Genomic DNA, 25,010 nt, shown 5'->3' on the forward strand with positions numbered 1-25,010 from the left:
AACCTAAACACAGAAGCCAAGTCCAGATGACAAAATGGCAGCTTACTGGAGAAATGTATATGTGAAGCCCAGGGAAGGAGACAAGTTAAATGACGTTAAATAATAAAGTTATTTAACAGGGAATCAGCCAAGAAGATGGTGAAGGAGTGGCCTGTGACACCTTGACTATTTGCCTGTAAAAAGGAGAACTCACCGAAGACCCTTCTCAGAGTTAGCCTGTGATGTACTGGGTAGCCTCACCACAAATAACAGTTATATGTCACATGTTAGACCATGATATAATGTGGGCACATACCAAAGAAAAATGAGAGAGAACTTTCATTCTTGCTTAAAGGGGAATGCAATAAGCTAGACCCTGCCTTTAGAGGGAATCAGAATAAAGTTATAAGAAGCCGAAGTCATCTTATTTCTAATTATTACTTCCATAACAGTTGGTGCTTCCAAAGACAGAGAACTAAGTAATCTGACAGTAAACCAAATATACTGACTCTCAGTATATGTGTCCTAGGAAGACAAGTGAATGTATGGATATAAAGGAGATATTACTCAAAAATGTCTTCCAGTCCAGTGACCAAGGAACTTGTGCCAGGTTTTAGGAAAAGGCAGGGTCTGCAAAGAATAAAAATTAGTTATTTAAACCCAAGAGGGACCCACTAGAGGTGCTATGAGGAAAGGTAAGCACAAGGCTAGTCAGTTTTTTGGTCTCACAATTGCAACTGACCCTTGAATAATGCAGGGGTTAGTTCAAATATAATTTACAGTTGGCTGTCTGTATACAAGGTTGCTAGGCCTTTGCAGATTCAACCAACCATGGACCGTGTACTACTACAGTATTTACTATATTTATATTGAAAAAATCCACGTATAGATGGACCTATGCAGTTCAAACCTGTCTTGTTCAAGGGTCACCTAATTCCTTTCCCACCTGTTATCCTTCCTAACTTAAACTCTACAGTACTGGAGCACAGCAAACACGCTGCTTGAATCATGTCCCAAGACAACATGAGCAGTTCCTACAGCCAGAGGGGAAGTTATATCACTATCGAGAACTGGGAACTTGAGCAAGAATGGGTAGGAAGAGCAACATTATTCCATTACAGAAACACATGACAGTGATCCCAGAGATCACCTTATACCAGGAAGAAAATGCTGGAACTCTAACGCTATCACTGTATCCCGTATTTATCAAGTGTGCTCCTGCGCTGAGGTGACTGGGAGAAATATGAGTCAGAAGGAACACAATAGTCTCCAGGCATTCGTAGATTTTTACATTCATGATTTCACCCTTGTTCAAGCAATCCAGGACACGAAGTAATTTATCATTTTTCTGATAAGTAAATTTGAAGCACAAGCTGCCTAAGGCTGGTGTGAGAAAGCATTTCTGCTTCTGATCCTTATGTAGCTTGGTGGTTCTCTAGAACATACTCCAGAAATATTTACACATTTGAGATTTTTCAAAAACTTCAAGAGGTGCATCCTTCATAAATGCTTGTTGTATGTCTTCATTATAGTAACAGAATTTTTTAAAATACAAAATTCCTAAACTGGAAACCACCATTCATCTACGTTACTACAATAAAAATCACAAAGCGGTAAGCTGAACAGGACAAGCCTAAAGAAGTGGGAGGCAGCTAGTCGTGACGCTTCTGGTATGTGACATATCCCGGAAGTAACACAAAGCTTGACCGAAGACTTTTACAGATGGATCTGTGCCTGTGTGTGCTGCCTGCCTTCCTATTATTAAGGATAAACCACCCATGCTCCTACCTAAGGCCAGTCTCTCCACTTGTGCGCCTTGCTTCAGCAATTCACTACTCTTTCCTGTATCATCAGTTTACTCCTCTTTATTGGGGCATCCTCAATATTGATGTATGCTGCTTCTCTTCTACTCAAAAAAAAAAAATCCTCTCTTGACCAACTTTCCCCTTAAGTTGCCACATATGTTTCTCCTCCCACTCCACCTTGAACTCACTCCACCCTGAACCCACTCCAGTATGACTTCTGTCCTCCAATGAAACTGCTCTTCTCAAAGTCACCAATGACCTCCCACTGCTAAATCCAACAATCAATTCACAGTTCATGTAAAACTTCACGTTTCAGCAGCATGTGCCACGGATGATCACTCCCCTTCCTTGGCACATTTACATTACTTAGCTTCCTGAGCTTTCAGGTATTCCGAAAGCCAAAGGAGTTTTCCTTTTACCTAGCTCGTTTTTCCTTCCCTGGCCTCCTCAACTAATTCCTCTTCTCCTGACCCCTAGATGTAAAGGGCCCCAAAGCTGGGGCCTTCAGTTGCCTCTAGCTGTATCTACTGGATTGCGCCAATATTACCCCTTTAAAAATACCATCCACAATTGATAACTTTCACAGCTTTTTCTTCATCTCAGACCTTTCCCCTGAACTCTGGGACAGCATCTGTCTCCTTGACCTCGCCACTTAAATGTCTAATAAACATCTTCAACTTAGCATGTCCAGAACCAAACGCCTGACCTTCTCCCCCAGTGTACTCCTTTTATAAGCTTCCCCTTCTTCATTAAATAAAACTCTTATCTTCCTAGTTATTCAGACCAAAAACATTACCAGAGGCGTATTTGACTCCCCGCCTTCACTCCTAACTCAAATCCAATCCATCAGCAAATCCTGTTGTTCAAACCACAGTCACCTCTCACCTCTAACCTTCTGCACCGTCCCTCTGCTTCTGCCCTTGCTCCCTCTGCTTCTGCCCTTGCTCCCTCTACAATCCTTTCTCAACCAGGCAGAAGGTAATTCTTTTAAACGATACATCAGATGTTGATACTTACTTGCCAGTAACTTCCCATCTCATTCAGAATAAAAGCAAAATGCACGTCTCTAAAAGACTAGATTTCCAGTTATCTCTCTAATTTAATCCCTACTACTCTCTCCTCACATTGCTGCAGCCACACTGACCTCTCTGTTGTTCCCTGAACACATCAGTAATATTCCTATATCAGGGCCTTTGTACTACTTGTTCACTCTGCTTGAGGTGCTCACTCCGTCACCTCCATCTGACATTTACTACAGTGTTCCGTGCTCAGGGAGGTACTCCCTGACCACCCTATTTACAATTTCCATCAGCCCCCCTATGCTATTAACTCTCTAACCTCCCCTCCTTGCTTTATTTTCCTTTATAGCCCCACTATCTAACTGACTACATATTTTACTTATTTATCTTGCTTCTTGTCAACCTCTCTACACTAAAAAGCAAGCGTAATCAAATCATGAATTTTTCTCTATTTTGTTTTCATTGTTAATATCTCCTAGAAAACTCTTCAATGAGTAAGACTGGCTTCAAATTTCTCAGGAGGAATAATGGATGTTAGAAACAAACTGAGCAAAGTCTTCAAAGTTCTGAGGAAAATTATTTTAAATCTAGAAATACTAATATATACCCAGATAAATTATCAATCAACTGTGAGAATAAAAATATTTTCTAATATGCATAACTCAGAAAATTCATCTTGCACCATTTAACCTTCTGAAAATTTATTTAAATTGTGACAATGGGACACAAGAATCATTAGAACTAACCCAGAAATAAAATGAAAAGAAATGAGTGTAACAGTTCCGCAAAAGGCCAACGAAGCTCTGGTCCATACTAAAACAGAAGGTCCAGGTTAAGTGATGTATTTCTTCAACAAGACAGTAGGTAACCTAACAAAAATTTATTTTACGATTTAAAATCATACATTTTAAAGCCTAAAAGTACAGTTGTGGTGTGCTATCCATAAATGGAGAGACGCAGACCTCCTATGAGCATTAAGCGAAAAGAATGGTAATTTAAAACTCTGGTAAAAACAAAGAACTATACACACATGCGGGGGAAAAAAATGGTATAAATATGAAGCAAAATACAGTATGATTTTGAGAAGATGAAGAAAACTAAGAAATCTTTTGTTCTGGAAAACAATTTCTACTGGTCAGTTAATTCTGCACGGAACGCAGAATTAAGTGATACTCTGAATTGATATATAATCACTATATTAGAAATAATGAATATAATCACCTCTCTACAATGTTACTTTGCTGAAAGTCATTTATCACTATCATATTCTGATTATCAAAAAAACAAAAAAAAGGAAAATAACAAGTTTTGACAACATGTGGAGAAACTGGAACCCTCACACATTGCTGGTGGGAACATAAAAGGCTACAGCCACTGTGGAAAACAACTTGTTGGTTCCTCAAAAAGGTAAATAAAAAATTACAACATGACCCAGCAATTATACTCCTAGGTATATACCTAACAGAACTGAAAACAGGTGCTCAAATAAGAACATGTGCACCTAAATCCACAGAAGCACTACTCACAAGAGCCAAAAGGTGGAAGCAAACCAAACAATTATATATACAATGGAATATTACTCAGCTGTGAAAATGCATAAAGTACTGACACATAACTGACACATGCTACAATACGGATGAACCTTGAAAACAGTACTACAAGTGAAAGCCAAACATAAAAGGTCATGTACTACATGATTCCATTTATATGAAATACTCAAAATAGATAAATCCTTAGAGACAGAATACAGACTGATGGATACCAGGAGTTGGGAGGAGGTCAGAATGAGGAGAAACTGTTTAAAAAGTAAGGCGTTCTACCTTGGAGTGATGGAAATGTGTGTAACTAGAGAGAGGTGGTGGGTTCTACTGAATTATTCACTTAATTTTATGTTACATAAATTTCACCTCAATAAATTATTCTAAAAAAAAGATATTCTACTTTTAGATCAGTCTTTTCATATTTTCTTATTTCCAGAGTATTTAAAGATTTCCATAATCTTCTTTCATATTGGAAGGCTCTTAGGATCAAATATTTATGATTTGAAGGAACATTTATCTCAGATTCACTAATCATTTAAGTTTCATTTCATTTTTTCCCCTCTGTTAAATCCAAGTAAAATTTTTTAAAATGTTATATTTTTCATCTATTACATCAGTTCATCACCAGAAGATAGGAGTAGGGATTTTTTGCTTGTTTCTGTTTTACATTATTTTTATCTTTTATTTTTTCAGCTCTACTGATGTACGACTGACCTCAATATAATATAATAAAATGTAAGATATTTAAAGTGTATACTGTGTTGCTTTTTACTTTGACATACTCCTGCCCACTTACTGATTTACGCTTTTTTTGCCTCTGCTTTTGGTGTCAAATTTAAAAAACAAAAAAAGCATTGCCAGGACCAATGTCAAGCACCTTACCACATCTGCTTCTAGGAGTTATTATGGTCAAGGTTTTCTGTTCAAGTCTTTAATCTATTTGGAGTTGATTTTTGTGTATTGTGTAAGATAGCGGTCCAATTTCATTCTTTTGCCTGAGACTGTCCAATTTTCCCAACACCGTTTATTAAAAGAGACTATCCTTTCCCCAGTGAATATTCTTAGATCTTTTGCTATAAATTAATTGACCATCTATGTGTGGTTTATTTCTGGGCTCACAATTCTTTTCCATTAGTCTATATGTCTGTTTTTATGCTAATACCATACTGGTTAGATTACGTACCTTTGTAATATAATTTGAAATCAAGAAGTATGATGCCTTCAGCTTTCTTCTTCTTTCTCAAGAGTGCTTTGGCTATTCAGGGTATTTTGTGGTTCCATACAAATTTTAGGATAGCTTTTTCTATTTATGTGAAAAATGCCGTTGGGCTTCTGATAGAGATTTCATTGAATCTGTAGATTGCTTTGGGTAGTATGAACATTTTAACAATATCAATTCTTCCAATCCATGAGCACAGACTATTTTTCTATTTATTTGTGTCTACTTCAATTTCTTTCATCAATGTCTTAAAATATTTAGTATACATATCTTTCACCTCCTTGGTTAAATTTATTCCTGAGTTTTATTCTTTTTGATGCAATTGTAAATGGGACTGTTTCCTTAATTTCTCTTTCTGATAGTCCATTGTTAGTGTATAGAAATGCAACAGATTTTTATATATTGATTGTGTATCCTGCAAATTTACTGAATGTGTTTATTAGTTGTGGCAGTTTTTTTGGTGGAGTTTTCTACATATAATATCATACCTCTGTTTTATTTCTTCCTTTCTGATCTGAATACTTCGGGTTTTTTTTTTTTTTTTTGGTTTTCGGTTGTTTGTTTTGATTGCTCTGGCTGGAACTTCCAGGACTATGTCAAATAAAATTGGTGAGATTGTTTCTTTGAATATGGGAAACACCATCTTGTTTCTCATGGCTACTCACTGCAAAAAACAACCCTGATAAATAGCCCAAGAAAATAACACTCAGGTTCTTTTTGGGGGCGGGGCAACAAGTTTGGGCATTCTTGTCATATTCCTGATCTCAGAAAAAAAGCTTTCAGCTTGTCACCATAAAGTATGATGTTAGCTATGGGTTTCTCATATGTGGTCTTTATTAATATATTCCCTCTATACCCAGTTTGTTGAAAGTTCATACCATGATGTTGAATTTTGTCAAATGCTCTTTCTGCATCTACTGAGATGATCACATGATTTTTATCCTTCATTTTATCACTGTGGTGTATCACATTGATTTGTGGATAATGAACCATACTTGTATCCCTGGAAAAAATCCCACTTGATCATGGTGTGTGATCCTTTTAATGTGCTGTTGAATTTGGTTCAATATAGTTTGCTGAGGATTTCTGCATCTGTGTTCATCAGGAATACTGGTGTGTAATTTTCTTTTCTTGTAGTGTCCATGCCTGGTTTTGGTATCAGGGTAATGCTCGCCTGATAAAACAGACGTGTTCCCTCCTCTTCTATTTTTGGGGAGAGTTTGAGAAGGTTTGACATTAATTCTACTTTAAATGTTTGGCAGAATTCACCAGTGAAGCCATCTGGTCCAGGACTTTGCTGGGAAGTTTTGGATTACTGATTCTATCTCCTTACTATTGGACTATTCAGATTTTCTCTTTCTTCATGATTGATAGGTTGTATATTTCTAGAAATTCAACCATTTCTTCTAGGTTGTCCAATTTGTTGGTAAATAACTTAACAGCAGTTTCTTATGAACCTCTGTATTTCAGTGGTGTCAGTTTTTTTCCACCCTGCCCTTTGGATATCTAGCTAAAGTTGTGTCTACTTTATGTTTTTCAAAACAACAGCTTTGGTTTCATTGATATTTTCTGTTGTTATTTTAATCTCTACTTCATTTATTTGTGCTCTTTTTTTCTATTCTTCTACTAATTTTATGCTTAGTTTGTTCTATTTTCATTTCTTGAGATGTAATTTTAGGTTATTTACTTAGGCTTTCTTTTCCTTTTTTTTATGTGTGCGGTTTTTCTTTTTTCCATTGAATGAAAGATTCCTCAGTTTTTATAGTGCTTTACAATTTTCAGAAGTTTCACACTCATGATTTCATATAATCCTATAATAATCCTTTTTATCCCCACCCCCATATTGCCCCTTCCCCCTTCCCTCTCCCAGCTGGTAAACACTAGTTTGTTCTTTATATCTGTGACTCTGCTTCTTTTTTGTTTTATTCACTAATTTTGTTGTATTTTTTTAGATTCCACATGTAAGTAGTACCTAACAGTATTTGTCTTTCTCTGTCTGACTTACTTCACTTAGCATAATGCCCTCCAAGACCAGCCATGTTGCTGCAAATGGCAAATTTTATCATTTTTTAAGTAGTATTCCAGTGTGTGTGTGTGTGTGTGTGTACACACACAAAATATCTTCTTTATCCATTCATCTGTTGATGGGCACTTGAGTTGCTTCCATACCCTGGCAAGTGTAAATAATGTTGCAATGAACACTCCGGTGCATGTATCTTTTTGACATAGTGTTTTTGTTTTTTTCAAATACACACCCAGGAGTGGAACTGCTGAGCCATGTGGTAGTTCTTTTTTTTAATTTTTTGAGAAACCTCCAAACTGTTTTCCACAGTGGTCGCACAAATTTACATTCTCACCAACAGTGTACAGGGGTTCCGTTTCCTCCACATCTTTGCCAACATTTGTTATTTGTGTCCTTTTTGATGATAGCCATTCTGACAGGTGTGAAGTGATACCTTATCGTGGTTTTGATTTGCATTTCACTGATTATTAGTGATGTTGAGCATCTTTTCATGTGCCTGTTGGCCATCTTCATTTCCTCTTTGGAAAAATGTCTATTCAGTTCATCTGCCCGTTATTTAATCAGGTTGTTTTTTTGATGTTGAGTTCTATGAGCTACGTATATATGTTGGATATTAACCCCTTATTGGTCATATCATTTGCAAATATCTTCTCCCATTCAGTAAGTTGTCTTTTCATTTTGTTGATGGTTTCCATTGCTGTGCAAAAACTTGTAAGTTTAATTAGATCCTGTATGTTGATATTTGCTTTTCTTTCCTTTGCTTTAGGAGATGGAGCCAAAAAAATATTGCTGCAATTTATGTCAGAGTGTTCTGCCTATGTTTTCCTCTAGGAGTTTTATAATATCCAGTCTTACATTTAGGTCTTTAATCCATTTTGAGTTTATTTTTGTATGTGGTATTAGAGAATGTTCTAATTTCATTCTTTCACATGTAGCTGTCCAGTTTTCCCAATACCACTTATTGAAGAGACTCTCTTTTCTCTGTAGTATATTTGTGCCTCCTTTGTCGTAGATTAACTGACCATAAGCACATGAGTTTATTTCTGGGCTCTCTATTCTGTTGCATTGATGTATGAGTCTTTTTTAATTATCAAAGCTTTGTAGCATAGTCTAAAGTCAGGAGGCATGATTCCTCCAGCTCGTTGCTTCTTTCTCAAATTTGTTTTGGCTATTTGGGGTCTTTGGTGTTTCCATACCAATTTAAAAATTATTTGTTCTAGTTCTGTGAAAAATGCCACTGGTATTTTGATAGGGACTGCACTGAATCTGTAAGATTGCCTGTGGTAGTATGGTCATTTTAACAATATTAATTCTTCCAATCCAAGAACATGATACATCTTTCCATCTGTTTGTGTCATTGTCAATTTCTTTCATTAGTATCTCATATTGATAGTTTTCTGAGTACAGGTCTTTTACCTCCTTAGTTAGGTTTGTTCCTAGGTATTTTACTCTTTTTGATGAGATGGTGAATGGGATTGTTTTCTTATTTTCTCTCTCAGATAGTTCATTGTTAGTGTATAGGAATGCAACAGATTTCTGTATGTTAATTTTGCATCCTGCAACTTTACCAAATTCACTGACGAGCTCTAGCAGTTTTCTGGTGGTGACTTTAGGATATCCTATGTATACTATCATGTCATCTGCAAACAGTGACAGTTTTACTTCCTTTCTAATTTGGATTCCTTTTATTTCTTTTTCTTCTCTGATTGCTCAGGCTAGAACTTCCAAAACTATGTTGAATAAAAGTGATGAGAGTGGACACCCTTGAGCTTTCCTTTCTTAACGTAGGTGTTTATGGCTATGAACTTTCCTCTTAGAACTGCTTTAGCTGCATTGGATTAGGGATCATTTTTATCTTCTTTTTACTTTTCTGCATATACCAAACTTTCTAATAAAATATATTACATTCACAATTTTTAAATGTTTGCAACTTATTAAAAGGATAAAAATGTTAAACGAAATGGGAAGGAGCACTAGAATAGACCACTTTGGGGAAAAATCTGTTATTCTAAGCTGATGTAAAAGACTTTGGAAGTTTAAAATGTTTTAAACCAAGAATGATTTGAGAGCATCAGCATGCACATACAATTTACATAGATAGAAAGAACAAGAAGAGAATAAAGAAATATACACCTTACTATAGAGGAATGATTCTATCAAAGATTTATCTTCCTTTTATATTTTGAGATATGACCATTGGTATCTGTGTTCTTACTACAGAAGAACCTGTAAGTGCTCTAGTATTTCCCAGCAGTTACACAGTTCTTTCCCCAAGTTATTTGATAACTTGTAATGAATCAAAAGAAATGAGAAGCACAGGGGAGGCAGAAGAAAAGGCAGCTTGACTGAAACAGAAAACAAACTGCCTGATTCCATTTATTTTCCCTACAAGTCAGTCATGAACAAACATACAAGTGATCTAAAGTATGACTTCTGAAATTGCAAAGGTGATCCACTATTGGATAGGGAAGTAAATTTAATTATGGGTATCAGCATATATTAAATGAAATATACCCAAAAAAAAATGTAATAGAATAGAGCGCACAGCATACATTCAAGGTAGCCAGGGTAGAATGGTTTTAACTCTTGTTTGTTTCATTTGTCCATTTATACCTGTGGGAAATGGCTCATAAGTATAAAATTTATTTCTTACTATGGGTTGTGGTTAAAAAAAAAAATGTGAATGCTACCTATCTGAGATACCTTCAATGCTAAGTTCAATCATTCTAATTTCACAACTCCAACAAATTTAATGAAGGTTGGGAGGTAAGGAGGTAGGAAGGTAGGAAAGAAGGAAAGACGAAAAGGGAAGGAAAAGAAATATGGAACAAAAAGTATTCAGTAAGAAAAGTGCTAAAAGTCTGCTGGTGGGAAAATATTTTTAAAGCCCTCACGCAGGCTCAATTAAAAGAGAAGGAAAACAATGAAGAAAAGGAAGAGATTGGAAGCTGGTGGGTAGATATATAAGTGGAAAGAAACTGATCAGGGAACTCTGTGTTAGAGGGCAACATTATTCCCTGAAAGAGCCTGCAATCTAAACCTGGCAGCAGTGTATAAACACACACATACACACCCACACACATTTTTTGTACACAAATCTATAAAACACATTACTGTAACTATAATGAGGGTATTATTATGAAATGAATGTTTATCACCCCCCAAAACTCATATGCTGAAATCTTAATTCCAAGTGTAACGGTATTAGGAGTGAGGCCTTTGGGAAGCGATTAGGTCACGAGGGTGGAGCCCTCATGAATGGGATTAGTGCCCTTATAAACAAGAGACCCTAGAGAGCTCTCTCATTCCTTCCACCAAGTGAAGACACAGCAAGAAGACATCCATCTATGAACCAGCAAGTGGGTCCTCACCAGACACCAAATTTGCTGGCACCTTGATCTTAGACTTCCTAGCCTCCAAAACAGTGAAAAATAAATTTTTGTTATTTATAAGTCACCCAGTCTATGGGATTTTTGTTACAAAAGCCCGAACAGACTAAGACAGCTGATGATAGTACTGAATTTTTAAATGTACGTTTTGAATAAATATACACTTACCTTTCAAGAAAACTTTATTGATCCACAAATCTAATTGACACTTGAAAACGCGTGCTCTTGTTATGGGTCATAGATGACGTCAGGCTCTGTACAACAGAGTTTGCCAAATAAAAGTCTTGGTTGGCCAATCGGAAGTAAAGAATCAAGAAATAGAGATAGCTGAGTTATCCCTCAACTGAGATGCAGGAAAAACAGCAAATACCTAGAAAAATAAATAAATAAAATAGCTTCAAATATCCTCTCCCTAAGCAAAGGAACCCTAAACCAAAGCCATCAATGCAAAAAGCAAGCTGAAAAAGTTTATGTCATAATATTTTTGGCTCTTAGGGGACAAATGTTAGCTTACTCTTTAATCACTCTTTCAATCATCTATTTTAGCTCCTAGAAGAAACTCACTTTATAATGCCTACAATAAAAAGCATTATAATACAAAAAAAAACCTAAAACACCTCAATATAAAACAAATCACCTGTTATCACTTTGTTTCACTGAAATGAAATAAGTGTTCAAATAAGAAATACACTACTAATACATAGTAAAATAATATCAAGTATTAAAATCACATAAAATAAAAAATGGAAATCTAACATTTGCAAACAAATGTGAAAAAAAATTCCACTGAAAATGAATTCCAAAGCATAAATAAAACGTAAAATTAGAATACAGATGTATCAGTGTGGCAAGTAAATATTATTTGTGAATTAAAAATTAATTTCCATAGCCTTTTTGCCTGTAGAAAAACATTTATCATCTTTAGTAATATACTTCAATCTACTTCCACAAATCATATCTGACATAGATGTATGTATCTCTACATAAAATCAAAAACAACGGAATTTCTTAAATATCTAATTTAGGTAAAGAACCTCTAAATTATAATAAATTACTAAATGTATTATTATCACTCTTTTCTAGATTTGATTCTAAAGTATCAGTTTACTTTACTCCCAATAACCTGTTACAGCTTACTGGTGACTCAGCATATGTACAAAAGGACAACAGTAGTTAGGTAAAATATAAATCAAAAACACAGAACTTTTGAAAAACATTATGATAATAGATGTATCTGAAACCTACTGGGATTCAAAAAAAATTAATTACTTAAAACACATTTGAGCATCATATGCTACTAAAACCAAATAACAAAGTATGATTTCTGAAGAATACCAATGAATGCAGCATTGATCTCCAGACAGATTTAAGGAAACTGTTCTGTGCCCCTATACTGAATATAGTTCATGTTTTGTTTGTTCATTTGATAAAGAGGATGATTTATTACATTCTGATGGAGGATTTCCTTATTTTAACTTTCAATCTCATCTGAAAAGTTACAAACAACATGTTGCTAAATTATATAATCTATGTATGGAAAATATCTAGATATTGTCAGCAGCTCCTTGGACAGCAATATAGTCACATGGTTTTTTCTCCATGGTTGAACTAAAAATCGCCACACCACTGAAATAAAGCATGTCTCTATTTCTCATCATTCCCTTGTAAAAATATAAACCATTTTTATATTATGGATGTCTCTTTAGAGTGAAAGACATTCAAGTATCTTTCAATTATTCCAATATATGTGTATTTGATAAATGTGTGTTTATGAAACACTTAGTATAGATTGTCACACTACTGTGTCAATACTGTTCAGAGAATGATGGCTATTTCTTCAGAAAGTATGACAGTAGCCAAAGAAAAAGTGACACTACAATCAGTGTCCTCAGTAGTTGTGATTTGCTTTGTTTCTAAACACATACTTTACATCCCAGTCAATTTTACATTTCTTACACTGCTGGGATCATGATTTACCTTATTGTTTTGACAGGACATAATCCAATAAAAGATTCCATTGACATACTATCAAAGAAACCAAGAAGGAAGGAAGAAGACTACAGGAAGAATTAGGAAACACGGAAGGCTATCTGTACAGGAAAAGTGTATGTTATGCCTAGACTCGCTCAGCAAGCCACATGCAGAAGGAATGTTTACCATTGTCTCACTGAAAGGATATACCATTCTTCTAGTTATTCTCTACGGAATTGCATAAACATTGAGAAATCTAGAAATAGACATACACATGCACATATAAAAATTACTGTCAGTGTATAAGTTACTGCTGCCCTGGGACTGCAATAATTTATGTAACATCTGTTTTCATATTTTTCTAATTTTTTTCCTAATTAACATGCATATTTAACACATAAATGCTCAGACCACCTCTTTTTTCTGCTGACTGCGCCTCTTTATTTTTGAAGTTGTGCACTCCTAAGGAGAATTCAGGATAGATGGAAACCAAAATCTTATTGAAAGCACTAATTTTACAATGTAAACAACAGTACTAAACCAATTTTCAAGAAAATACTACAGCCTTAAGAGTTTTCACAAGAACATTTCAATCTGCTAACAATAATCATACAGTAAATTAAGGTCCAAATACCAAAAAGTAACATAAAAGCACAATTCCAATATCATATTAATCTTCTTCATTTTTTTCTAACTTTTATAAGAGCTGAAAAAACCTTTTATAACATCTATGATTTCTTGTCTTCGTAAGTTTTGGTAGCATTTTAAAAATTTTATGCCTTAGGCAAATAACATAAATAAATACATTCCATATAGTAAACATCAAGGAGCACACAACCAACTATATCTTTTTTAAATTGTGAACTTCAAATACTGTCCAGATGTGAGGAAAGGGGAAAGTTTTGACTCTAAAAGTCATTAAAGTACAATCAACTTCTGGAAGCTCTTAATCTGTACTCGGAAATTCAAAATTCAAAACACTACTAGTCTTTAAGTAAAATTAGAGGCTAATGAAACCAATGCTGCAATAACAAACGTATTCCCAAGTAACAATGCTTAACCTGCCAACACTGTGACTTCATGTGTACTTACCTCACTTTAGAACTAATCTTTTAGTTCTAAAAGATTGTCTTTTAATTGCCTAGTTATGTAGTTCAGTCAGTCATTTAATATTTCTCATCTGCTGTCAGGGCTGTTCTAGGCCTTTGTAGATGCTGAAATTGTCTCACAGAACTTACATTTTATTTGGAGAACCAAATAGTATCCAACAACCATGCAAATACATAATTGCAAACAGAGATAAATGCTACTAAAAATATGGGAAATTCCCCACCATGAGATTTTATAACAGGAGACTTGATGTATCCCAGAGAGCAGCAAAGACCTAAAGTAAGACTGAGATGAGATCTGAAAGGTATGGGAAGTGTTCAAATCTGGGCACATCAAGTGCAAAGGTCTAAAAGCACTTATGAGAGAAGCACATTCAAAGTCAGGAAAGAGAAGCAAAGAGGCCAGCCACAGCTAAAGAGGGAATGTACGTGAAACAAAAAAGGCAGAGTAAGTGAATAAGGCAAAATTCCTGAAGGGTTTTAAATAAGGTATGACAACCAACTGTATGTTGAAAAAATATCCAATGTGGCAGAATCATGGAGGGGGCAAGAGAAAGGCAGGGGAGGAGTTGAGTGTGAGGTGACAGTAGCGTAGACTAAGGTGATGGTGCGGAAGACAAAGATGAGAAGGCAGAAAGAGACACGGGATAACAATCAGCAGATTTTGATGGAAGATTAGATTTTGTGGAGGATGCAGATGGAGAGCAATTCCATTCATTGATGTAGGGAACCCTAACAGAAGGGTGCAGGTGTTGGAAGGAAGAGCCCAAGTTTAGACTTGGACGTGTTAAGGGGTTAGCTGATGGAAACATCCTGTGGGCATTTCAACAGAAACATCTGGAGCTACTACTAGAGGCTGGAGCTATAGGAAGGGTCTGGGCTAGAATCAAATTTAGAATTTACCAGGATATGGGTACTAGATAAAAAATAGAGATCTACATTGTTTTCCCACAAGAAAACCCCTTCACACATCCAGCACCTTCCTTGTTTCTAGTTATCACACCACATCAGAATAGGAAAACATACATTTCATAATCTGACAAACTCATTTAGCCTAAAATTGGTTCATTCCATAAGGCACACTCGCCTTCCCTTAAGTTGTGGAATAACAGTCATCATTTATTAGAATGCCTACTCTGGGACAGAACTATAAAAATACGCTGAAGCACTCTAAAAATGTGGTAGATTAATCCTCACAATAACCTTAGAATTTTACAATCTTCATGCCTGCTTTTCAGATGAGGACACTGAATTTGGGGATGTGTAAAGTCGCTAGTGAAGCCAGTAAATGATAGAGGCATCCTTCCAACCCAAGGCTACCTTAACCGACAACCCATCGTTCTTTCCACTAAAAGGAGGGTAGCTAGGATAGTGTAAGACTCTGGGCTTTATAAAAAGTGTGAATCACTAAGCTGTACACCTGAAATTTATATAATATTGTAAATCAAAGAGTCTGGGCTTAAAAAAAAAAAAAAAAGTAGTGAATTACCTGGCGGTTCAGTGGTTAGGACATGGTACTTTTACTGCCGGGGCCCGGGTTGAATCCCCGTTGAGAAACTAAGAGCCCACAAACTGCTCGGCGCAGCAAAAAAAAAAGACAGAAAGAAAAGAGTCTGGGCATTAAAATCAAATCAACCTCAGTTCCAGTCCTGGCTCCAGAAGACCACTTAATCTCTCTTACGTTTCCTCACCTGCAATTTCCTCCCCTGCTAGGAAGTATTAACGTTTTAGGAAACACGTGAAGGCTCTGGGTTGGGCATCACCATTAACGTGACATGTTCCTTCACCACAGGAGTGTCAGTTGAAAGAGGACGCAAAACACTGATAGCTTTGGAAATTTCCCAGCACAGAGCATGGCAGGGCATCAGGAAGGGCTGCCTCAGCTCACCCCTGTTCTTCCCCCAACTGGGGAAGAGTAGCTTCTATCAGAAGAGCAGAAGCCCATATCCTAAAGCTGTCAATAGAGAATTCAGCAGTGGGTCTAAAACTTCAGTGTGCATAAAAATCTCCTAAGGAGCTTCTTAAAATGGAGATTCCCAAGCAGACCTTCCCAAAGATTCTGATACAGCAGTGGAAGGGATGACTCTTCAAGCTTTCTAAAAGATCTTTACCAACAACAACCACTTTCCATTCTTCAGGCACATAATTTTTAAACTATTTATTGAACACATATAATACTTTATTTTGTCCAATTAAATTGTACCCAACTTAATATAAAAATTTCAAATGTTTCTGAACAACTACTGTCAAGGTTCCTTTTCTATAGAAAGAGGGATAATTAAACAGCAGCAGTTTTAACTATACATAAAATGTCTCTACCAAATTTGATTTTCCTTAATCCAGATTTTAGTCTTGTGATTAAAACTAAGTCATTTAGGGATTTACATGTCAAAAGACATAGGAATGTTTAAGGGAGATGAATGGTTCATAAGGAAACTTCTGTCACACAAGTTAACCACTGGTTAAATAAAATATATTGTTGATTAGTAAAGAATCTTAAAAATATGTAAAAGGGTCTAAAGCAGTAACAGCTATCAAAAAAAAAAAAAAAAAATGGAGTAAGAGCTTACATATAACCCTCAGTGATACCACTGGATGCTAACAGACACTGGTACCAAAACAGCATTCAAGACTGAAAATGTCTACTGTATTTCCAGATACTTCAGATCACTTAGAAAATTAAAGTACGCCCATCTTCCTTTCTACATGAACTACAATTGTCACTATGGAAGTACACATTCTGGTCACTGCCCCAGCAGCCCCCATTAACCTGACCTACAGGCAGGGCACACTGAGTCAGGGCTGCCTTAACAACATTCCAGAGGCTTAAGAGATTCTGACGAATTCTAAAACTCCAAATTTCCACCCAAGGTTAACGGAATTTAATTTTTTAATTTTGAAATTTCAAGATGGGTGTTATTCTTTCAAGGCTTATGTGCGAAGCTAAATGTGAGCAGTTAAAAGTTTAAAGTTTAGTGCATACGGTCTCCTTGTATTCCTCTGAATCAAAGAAAATACTCACTCAGGTTTGTTTGTTTTTAACCTCATGACTTACATGACCACGACAGGGAATAGAAAGCTAAGGATAACAAAGTTGCTTGAAAAAATACTTTAGTGACAATAACATCAATACTCTACCATGATATTGGTATCTATATGAAGTATCTCATTTGATGCCACCTTACCTCCACCCCACCCCCACCAAAACAAACAAACAAACAAAACAGTTAATAAGAACTTAAGGACACTAACTTGCCCAAGACCTCATCACTAACAAATGGTAAAGCTGGGATTTGAACCCAAGAAATCTTAACCCACAGGCCATATGGTCTTAACCACTGTATCATGCCATTTCAATTCAAAGACAATTATAAGTGTAATATACCTGATTGTTACTCACTCTGTTCATAAATTCCCTTAATTTTATAAACCTTTATATAGCCACTATCCCCGAAGCACTGACACAATCTAAGTCTGTTTCTTTGACTTTTATGGTAAATGAAATACTTCTAGGTTGTCCTAATAATAAAACATACCTTCACTTCCAAAATCACTCTTCATCTTAGAATTCTTATAGTAGTATGTGACATTATTTTCTCTCAAACAGTCATGCTCATTTTTCACAAACAGTTGGTACCAAGTTTGATCCCACACTACCCTAAGCTCCAGGCAAAACAGAAACCAATGTATGTACAATTAAAGAAGAGAAAAATTCTTGTGATTTGAGGATTATATCTTCTAATTTTGCTCTTGATGCCAACATAGACTCTTCTCTCTATATCTTGATTCATTTAGGATCAAGCTCTGATACCAAGTTCAAATTAGCTTACAAATAAGAAACAGATCAGTCTCCATCACTCTAAATAAACCAAAAGAGGTTGGGTCATTTCTGAGAGTTGCTTTGGGCACCTGAGGTCCATTTCAATCTCGGAGACCAGTCTAAATGCTCATGAAAAGTTAGAAAATTCCCGGAACTGTGGTTTCCTTAAGAAAGCTGCAGATTCAACCTGACTCCAAGAGATGAAAAATTCCCTTAAGCGTATGTTAGTTTTTGTGCATTTCTTGTGGCAGACATGAGGCATGGGACTTTTCAAAGTAGACATCCTTCACAGTACAACAAGGATACAAACATATTTATAATTAAGGTATTCCCTTCTTTTAAGTGTGTTCCTGTAACTAAGATGAAAATAAATAAGATTTCTGAAGAAATTATTTTAGATTAAACAGGCTAAAACTTTAAGCACTACCATAATTTTATTTTGTATTCTAAATTCTCTGTTCCAGGCTTATTAAATTATTCCACATCTCATTAACTACTCCTCCTTATGTTATTCCATTTGCTTCAGAGTTCCACTTTTTTTTAATCTATTGCCTTTTTGTAACATCACCTGCCTGTCACCTTTTATCCAATTAAAACTGTAATTTATCTTGTTCAAATTGCAAAAAGGAAAACTCGAACCATAGCTGACTGCACTGGAGGAAAGCCTATGAAAAGCAGTCAATGTCCCAAGTTATTCCAGAATTCTGAGGAAGCTTTAGTTCTCAGAAAACAGAAGTGCACAATAGTAATTAAAACCAGAAGAGAACAGATAATAAGTTAGCTCTACAAAGGACTCAATTATTTAACACATGTATTTTTTCTGTTTTGTGGCTCATGACTTTCCCATCACTTACTTTACTACCAAACTACTGTTCCTTTATTGATCTCACTGCCTATTAGCCCCTTCTCAAAAAGAATAAAAGAAACCTAAACTGGATAATGTTGCTAATTATTAGCAGCATAGAAAAATAGCTGAACCAATTATTGGGTACTTAGTATTTTAGAAAGATAATTCCAGTAGTGGGATAGAGTGCTAACAACCGAACTAGCACAGTGGCTATAGAAATGGAGGAGTGAGAGACAAAAGAACATGAGAAAAATGGTGGTACCCAGACATAGAAATGGAAGAAGAGAAAGAAGTTTAGTTTATTTCCAAGGTTTCTAATCTAGCAGGTAGGCAGATTAGATTATTTATGCCATGAAGGGAATAAAAAATTTTTTAAAAGATAGGAGGAGAAAGGGATAAGAAAAAAGGTTGATTAAGAGAAAAAGCACATACTACATATCACTGCATATACACGCCTACCTCAGTATCTTGCACTCCTGCAAAAGGGATGTCGAGGACAAAAGAAGTAACAAATGAATGATCTCAATTTTAATTCTGCTGACTCTTGTAACATTAAGTAACCTGAATTCACTGAGTAAAATGAAGTTTAGATCACGCCACTAATTCCTCAAGTTTTTGAGATTTCATTTTATTTTAGAAAGTCTCCTTAGCTCTAAACATGCTGGTACAAGCCTAGAAGTATCTTCAATTGAGTACTCTCTTTAAAAATTTTGCCAAGTTGTGGTCTCTACAATTCACATAATATCTCACTTTGAGCTACTTCTTGGTATAAATTATCCAGCTGAATTTTAAATTTTGCATTAGGTTACTTGTTTAGTAGTTTTGAAACTAATACTTCAGCAAAACAGATACAGGAAGATCACATGTGTATCAGTGCTTTCAGTCTAATAATTCAATAAAACAGCAATCAATTAATTTATGTTACTAATGCCATTTTCTTTTTGCTACTCAGAAGGATAACTTTTTGAATGTATTCTTCAAAATCATTTTTTAAATATTTAAAGATTCCAAGCAAAATTATTATTATGGTCTCATACTGCAACAAAATACATAAAACTAAGAATATTCAAAATCCCATAAGAGAAAACGCTCTAGGAGGTTAAAAGATTATAAATTGTGAAGTGAAAAGAAGAAAATCATAAATATGATAAATACAGTATACCAAAACTTTTGGTTTTATAACCAAAATGGGTTATGAAGATTTTTTTTAATAAATTTATTTTATCTATTTTTATTTTTGGCTGCGTTGGGTCTTCGTTGCTGTGTGCAGGCTTTCTCTAGTTGTGGTGAGCGGGGGCTACTCTTCATTGTGGTGTGCGGGCTTCTCATTGCAGTGGCTTCTCTTGTTGCGGAGCACGGGCTCTAGGTGCGCGGGATTCAGTAGTTGTGGCTCACGGGCTCTAGAGCGCAGGCTCAGTAGTTGTGGCCCAAGGGCTTAGTTGCTCCGTGGCATGTGGGATCTTCCCGGACCAGGGCTCGAACCCGTGTCCCCTGCATTGGCAGGTGGATTCTTAACCACTGCACCACCAGGGAAGCCCTGAAGATTTTTCTAAATTAATGTTTTCCAGTTTGGATACTGGAAACTAAGCAAGAACTCTCAGGCAATTGGTTATTACTCTCCAAGGGCAGGAGCCCAAATAAAGCGCCCAACTCTTGGGACTTAAAAAAAATCACCCAGAGTCAACCTCTTGAGAAATGATCCTCAAATTCTTCTGTGTTCATCTTTACAATTATTTCTCTCGTCCAAGTTACATGAAGGGAAAGGTGACAATCAGCTACCACACCCCCTACAAGGAGAGTTTCAAAAAGGCTTGTTGAAGCCTTCAAAAAGGCTGGTAACCCTGATCCTTAGTAGGACATCCTTCCCAGTCCTGTGCACTGGACCACTTGTTGTGTAAGTGACTGAACACCAGGCCGTCTCCCAGAGCAGCATTTGTGGACAGGGGAAAAAACCCTGAAAGACTAGGTTACTTAATCTAAAACTGCTGCTGCTTTTAAAACACCATGGCCTAAACAATCATTGAAATACTACTATCTTTCATTGAAAACATTTAGAAATGTCCTTATCTAAAGACTACCGGTATGTAAAATGTGCTTTTAACCTTATAACTGCCCTTCTGAGCACCGTCTGATGACATTAATTTCTCAGCCCATGGTACTTGGGGTGGGAGTGGAGGTACGAGGAGGATGTCCTAAAAGACTCTTCTTTGTGTTTCAGAAAACGTCGATTTATTTAATCCCCATAACAGCTCGATGCAAAGGTTTTATTATTATCATTAATCCCACTTATACAGATGAAGAAATTATAGGCATTGTTAAGTAAACTTATTTAACATCACACAGTTAATAAGTGGTATTTAAACTCAGGCCTGTGACACTCCACAAGCCGATCCTTTACACACCATCACAATGTCCTCAAGTATATCTATGAGTAATGTAAGTCAAAATCACATAGTGAATTAAAGTGATTCCTTTATCTCCGTATTTCATTGGAGTACCTTGGAAACCCACCACGGGGAATGAAGTTTGTGCCTCCTATAACCATGGACCGTGGGCTCATAACATTGAAATCTGTGATTCCTGGAGCTCATACATCGTTTTCCCTCACTTATTTTCACTCTGAAATACATTATCTCTTGAATTCAGTAAAACAAGAAAGCTCTCTCTGAAAACATACCTAGCCAAGCCCTGTGCTCCAGTCAATGTGACAGGCATTAATTTAAGATTAAACTTTCTAAACGACTAATTCCTACATAGTTTTCAACATGTTATCCTTGAGAGCCCATACATACATATGCACTTGAGAAAGACATTTTTAACGGCATTCCTTCTCAAATATCCCTAAAACCAGTGTGCAGTTGGCCAGACAATACCAAACTACATCCTGAGCCTCATAAGTATAAATGTATCAGTACAAGAATATAGATAACTCCCAGAATAAGTCTTCAAATAGAAAATTATTATACCAAGAATAAATGATAGTAAAACTTCTAGAAAATTCAGATCTGTGGCCTACTCCACCCACACCCAAAGCTGACATAACCAATTGGAAAAAGAGTTCCAAAGACATTGTGAAAATACTTCCCAAAGGCAATTCCAGAATTTCCTCATGAAGAACTTGTCACTCTTGCCAGAGGGTAGACTTGTTTTGACACCTGACAGAGTTCTTCAATCAGAACATGTTTAAAGTGAGGCAGTAAGTTTCACATTAAGCCATTTTTTCTAGCTTTTAAAACAAAGGAATAATGTTGACCAGAAAACAGAGCTCACATGGTAATAAGATTCAGTCATGTATATATTATGTTATATATAAATTATTTTTAGGAAACAGAGTTTATTTCTCAAGTATGAGAATTTAAAAAATAAAGACTAAGTTCAAAACATACTGTGGTGTATTTTTTTTTAAACTACGATTCCTCTATTTTGACCCTTGGTAGCTTAGTCTATTTTGAGCTCTATTTAACCAAGATTTGGTGCCTAGAAACCATTTAACATAACTTTATTAATTTGCTAAGCCATGATATTCTGAGTTCAGCTTAGGCTTCCACATGCCCAAAACATCCACCTATAGACTGGACAGCTCTCTTCAGGGCTAATCCTTCCTCTTGTACAAAACCTCTCATCAGAGCACGAACTATTCGCAAAGCAGCTGAGCTGCGTTTCAAGCTGCTGGAAGGACTGGCCTTCCCAGCTTCATATTATTAACAATCTCAGTTTGCAACCCCTGCACGAATGAGTGACTCATTAACTTGATTTTTTTTTTTAAAGAGTCAAGCTCTTAAACTACAACAAATATTAGTTACATAATATCATATACTTCTACAAAACCACACAATTCAAATATACACAAGCCAAATTATAACACTCTAAGGAGAATGTATCTCAGAAAATTCCAGAATTCTCAAGACTTCAAGTCTTAGCAGAAATGAATTACATGTACTAAAAATATCTACTTTACCTGGCATTTTTAGCAACTAGAATTCTGCTCAACAGCACTTCTGATTTTCTGAAGGTACAGCCGATTTTAATCATCCCACAAAGGTTAACTTATGTTCAAAAGAGTTTGTTTGGGCACAGAAAACAGGACCAAATATTTTTAAAAAGGAAAAACAACAGTCTTTTAGTAACCAGAAAATGTGATCAGGTAGGAAAACAAAGTTCACCATACGTGGAGGTTCATTTTATCAACTTCTGTGATGAAAGATCAGTAGAGTGTGTATCATTTTGGGGAGGCACAACAGTAAATATTAACTTGTATATATTCACGTGCTCAATTGTGACAGACAAATCGTGTGAGGTTTCTGTGAGTTAAGCAAAAAAACGGGGTGGGGGGGGCGGGGGTAGCTTTGTTAACATCCAATAATGCAATACAGAAATTATATTTATGCTGCATGTAATAATAGATGCTTTCATGATACTGAATAGACTTTTTCACACAAAGATGAAGATCATTCACCAAATTATTGTGACTACTATATTATATTCTGGAAAATAATGATAAATCATACAAGCCTGCTCTCTAGTCCCAGGCCCATTTATCTTTCCAGTCTCCCTCTTCTAAACGATGATAGACTAGAACACAAGAAAAATGGGTCTCTTATTCCATCACTACCCTACTGCCCACCTCCCTGCCCTTGCCCCCATAAAGTCAATCATAAGCTTCTTAGTAGGGTTTAATTTTCCTCAAGTATTTTTATTATTTTACTCAAATCTTTGGTTATCTATGATATATGGAACATGAGAATATTATAATTAATGATAACATAAGATAAAGGACTGATATAGCATTTTAATAAGGAAAATTATGATGAGTAATTATTAATTTATTTCATAATTTTTGGAATATACAAATGAAGTTAAAATAATTAGCATAAGAAATATTTGGTTTAATATAATTAAATGTGAGAGAATGTCCTTCAGAAGAGAAAAGTTAAATATAGCACTTTACAATAGTAAAGCTTTGTAAGGGTTCAGCTCACACATTTTAAAAATCTTTTTTTTAAGTCATACATACACTTTGACAAACAGGTAATTTCTATACTGAACAAAAACAACAACAACAACAAATAACCCAAAACTAGTAAATCATATCATGGCCCCCAAAGAATGATCCCAATACACACCAGTAGCTTCAGATAAAACAGGAAATTCCAACTCTGGCTATACTGCACAACATAATAAGAAAAGGGAGAAAACTGAGAAGAAATGGCTTAATTAAATTCCCCTCCAACAGTTAATTTTACTGAGGAGAATGATTAACCATGCAAGAGCTGCTATAGCTGTTAGATTAAAATCAGGTATTTTCCAGACTATCTTTTGGAAAGTAAGATACAGATAATATCCCAGAGAAAAGTGATCTAAAAAGTCAGGTAACTATTGATTTAGAAAGTAATTATTTTTTAAAACCATCATTATTTGCAATCAATTTAAAAGAGTATCATTAGATTGAGATTATTATAACCCATTAATACAAACTGCAACTTAACATATCTTCTCAATAACATCTAGTGTGCACTATTTTAAAAGCTCCATGAATAGTAGTAAATAAAAATGGAATACAAATTTAATCCATTTTAAAGTTTTACATAATGACCCATGGGGCCTGCAGTCTCCCTCCAACATGACCTACACTTTTACTCCACGTCCATATAAATTAGAATCCACATTATCAATCTTTCTGCACTCATTCTACTTAATCACTTAATACACCTGCACTTAACTATCAATGTTTCCTTTTCCATATTTGAAACCTACAGATATCAAAGAGTATGAAGAAAAAGAAACCAAAATTGGGCTTAAAGGGGAAAAAAGGTAGAGCACATCTGCAAATTCATAACTGACCCTCTTACTCCCCAACTCCGTTGCATTCCTGCTGACTTCTGAAGAGCTACCATCAACCTACAGGATTCAGAACAGGACCTACAGTAGTCAAGGAGCAAAATGGCTGCTTATTTCTTAGAGAACAGATTAACAATCTTTTTATGTATGAAGTTTACTAGAGGTTTTCTGTTATTAAAACACTGCATATCACGCAAACCCATTAGGAACAAAATTATAGCAACGTTTCAGTAGATTCAGAAAGAAACATTTTGATAATATTCAACACCATTCATGATTTTTTAAATCAAAAAACAAATTTTAACTAGAAAAACAAGAAGGCTACCTTAAAGTAATGAAGTGAATGAATGCATCTTTCAAAAATCCATAGCAAACATAATACACAATGGTGACACACAGAAGCACTATCCTTTACAAAAGAGTAAGACAGATGCCCACCATCACCACTTT

The 25,010-nt window shown here is 35.6% G+C and overlaps 1 protein-coding gene across 4 annotated transcripts in view; it reads right to left on the minus strand.

The window, feature by feature from the left end:
* TBC1D5 (TBC1 domain family member 5) overlaps window positions 1-25,010 on the minus strand; it is a 542,652-nt gene that overhangs the window by 402,654 nt on the left and 114,988 nt on the right. For 3 of the 4 annotated variants that reach the window (XM_061194716.1, XM_061194717.1, XM_061194719.1), the window contains one exon: window positions 11,144-11,345. The exons of the other annotated variant lie outside the window; for it this stretch is intronic. The gene's annotated coding sequence lies outside the window, so the exon portion shown is untranslated. The remainder of the gene's footprint in view (window positions 1-11,143; window positions 11,346-25,010) is intronic. 4 annotated transcript variants of the gene reach the window in all.

The sequence above is a fragment of the Eubalaena glacialis genome, chromosome 6 (assembly GCF_028564815.1).
Source record: "Eubalaena glacialis isolate mEubGla1 chromosome 6, mEubGla1.1.hap2.+ XY, whole genome shotgun sequence".
In the NCBI taxonomy this organism is placed as follows: Eukaryota; Metazoa; Chordata; class Mammalia; order Artiodactyla; family Balaenidae; genus Eubalaena; species Eubalaena glacialis.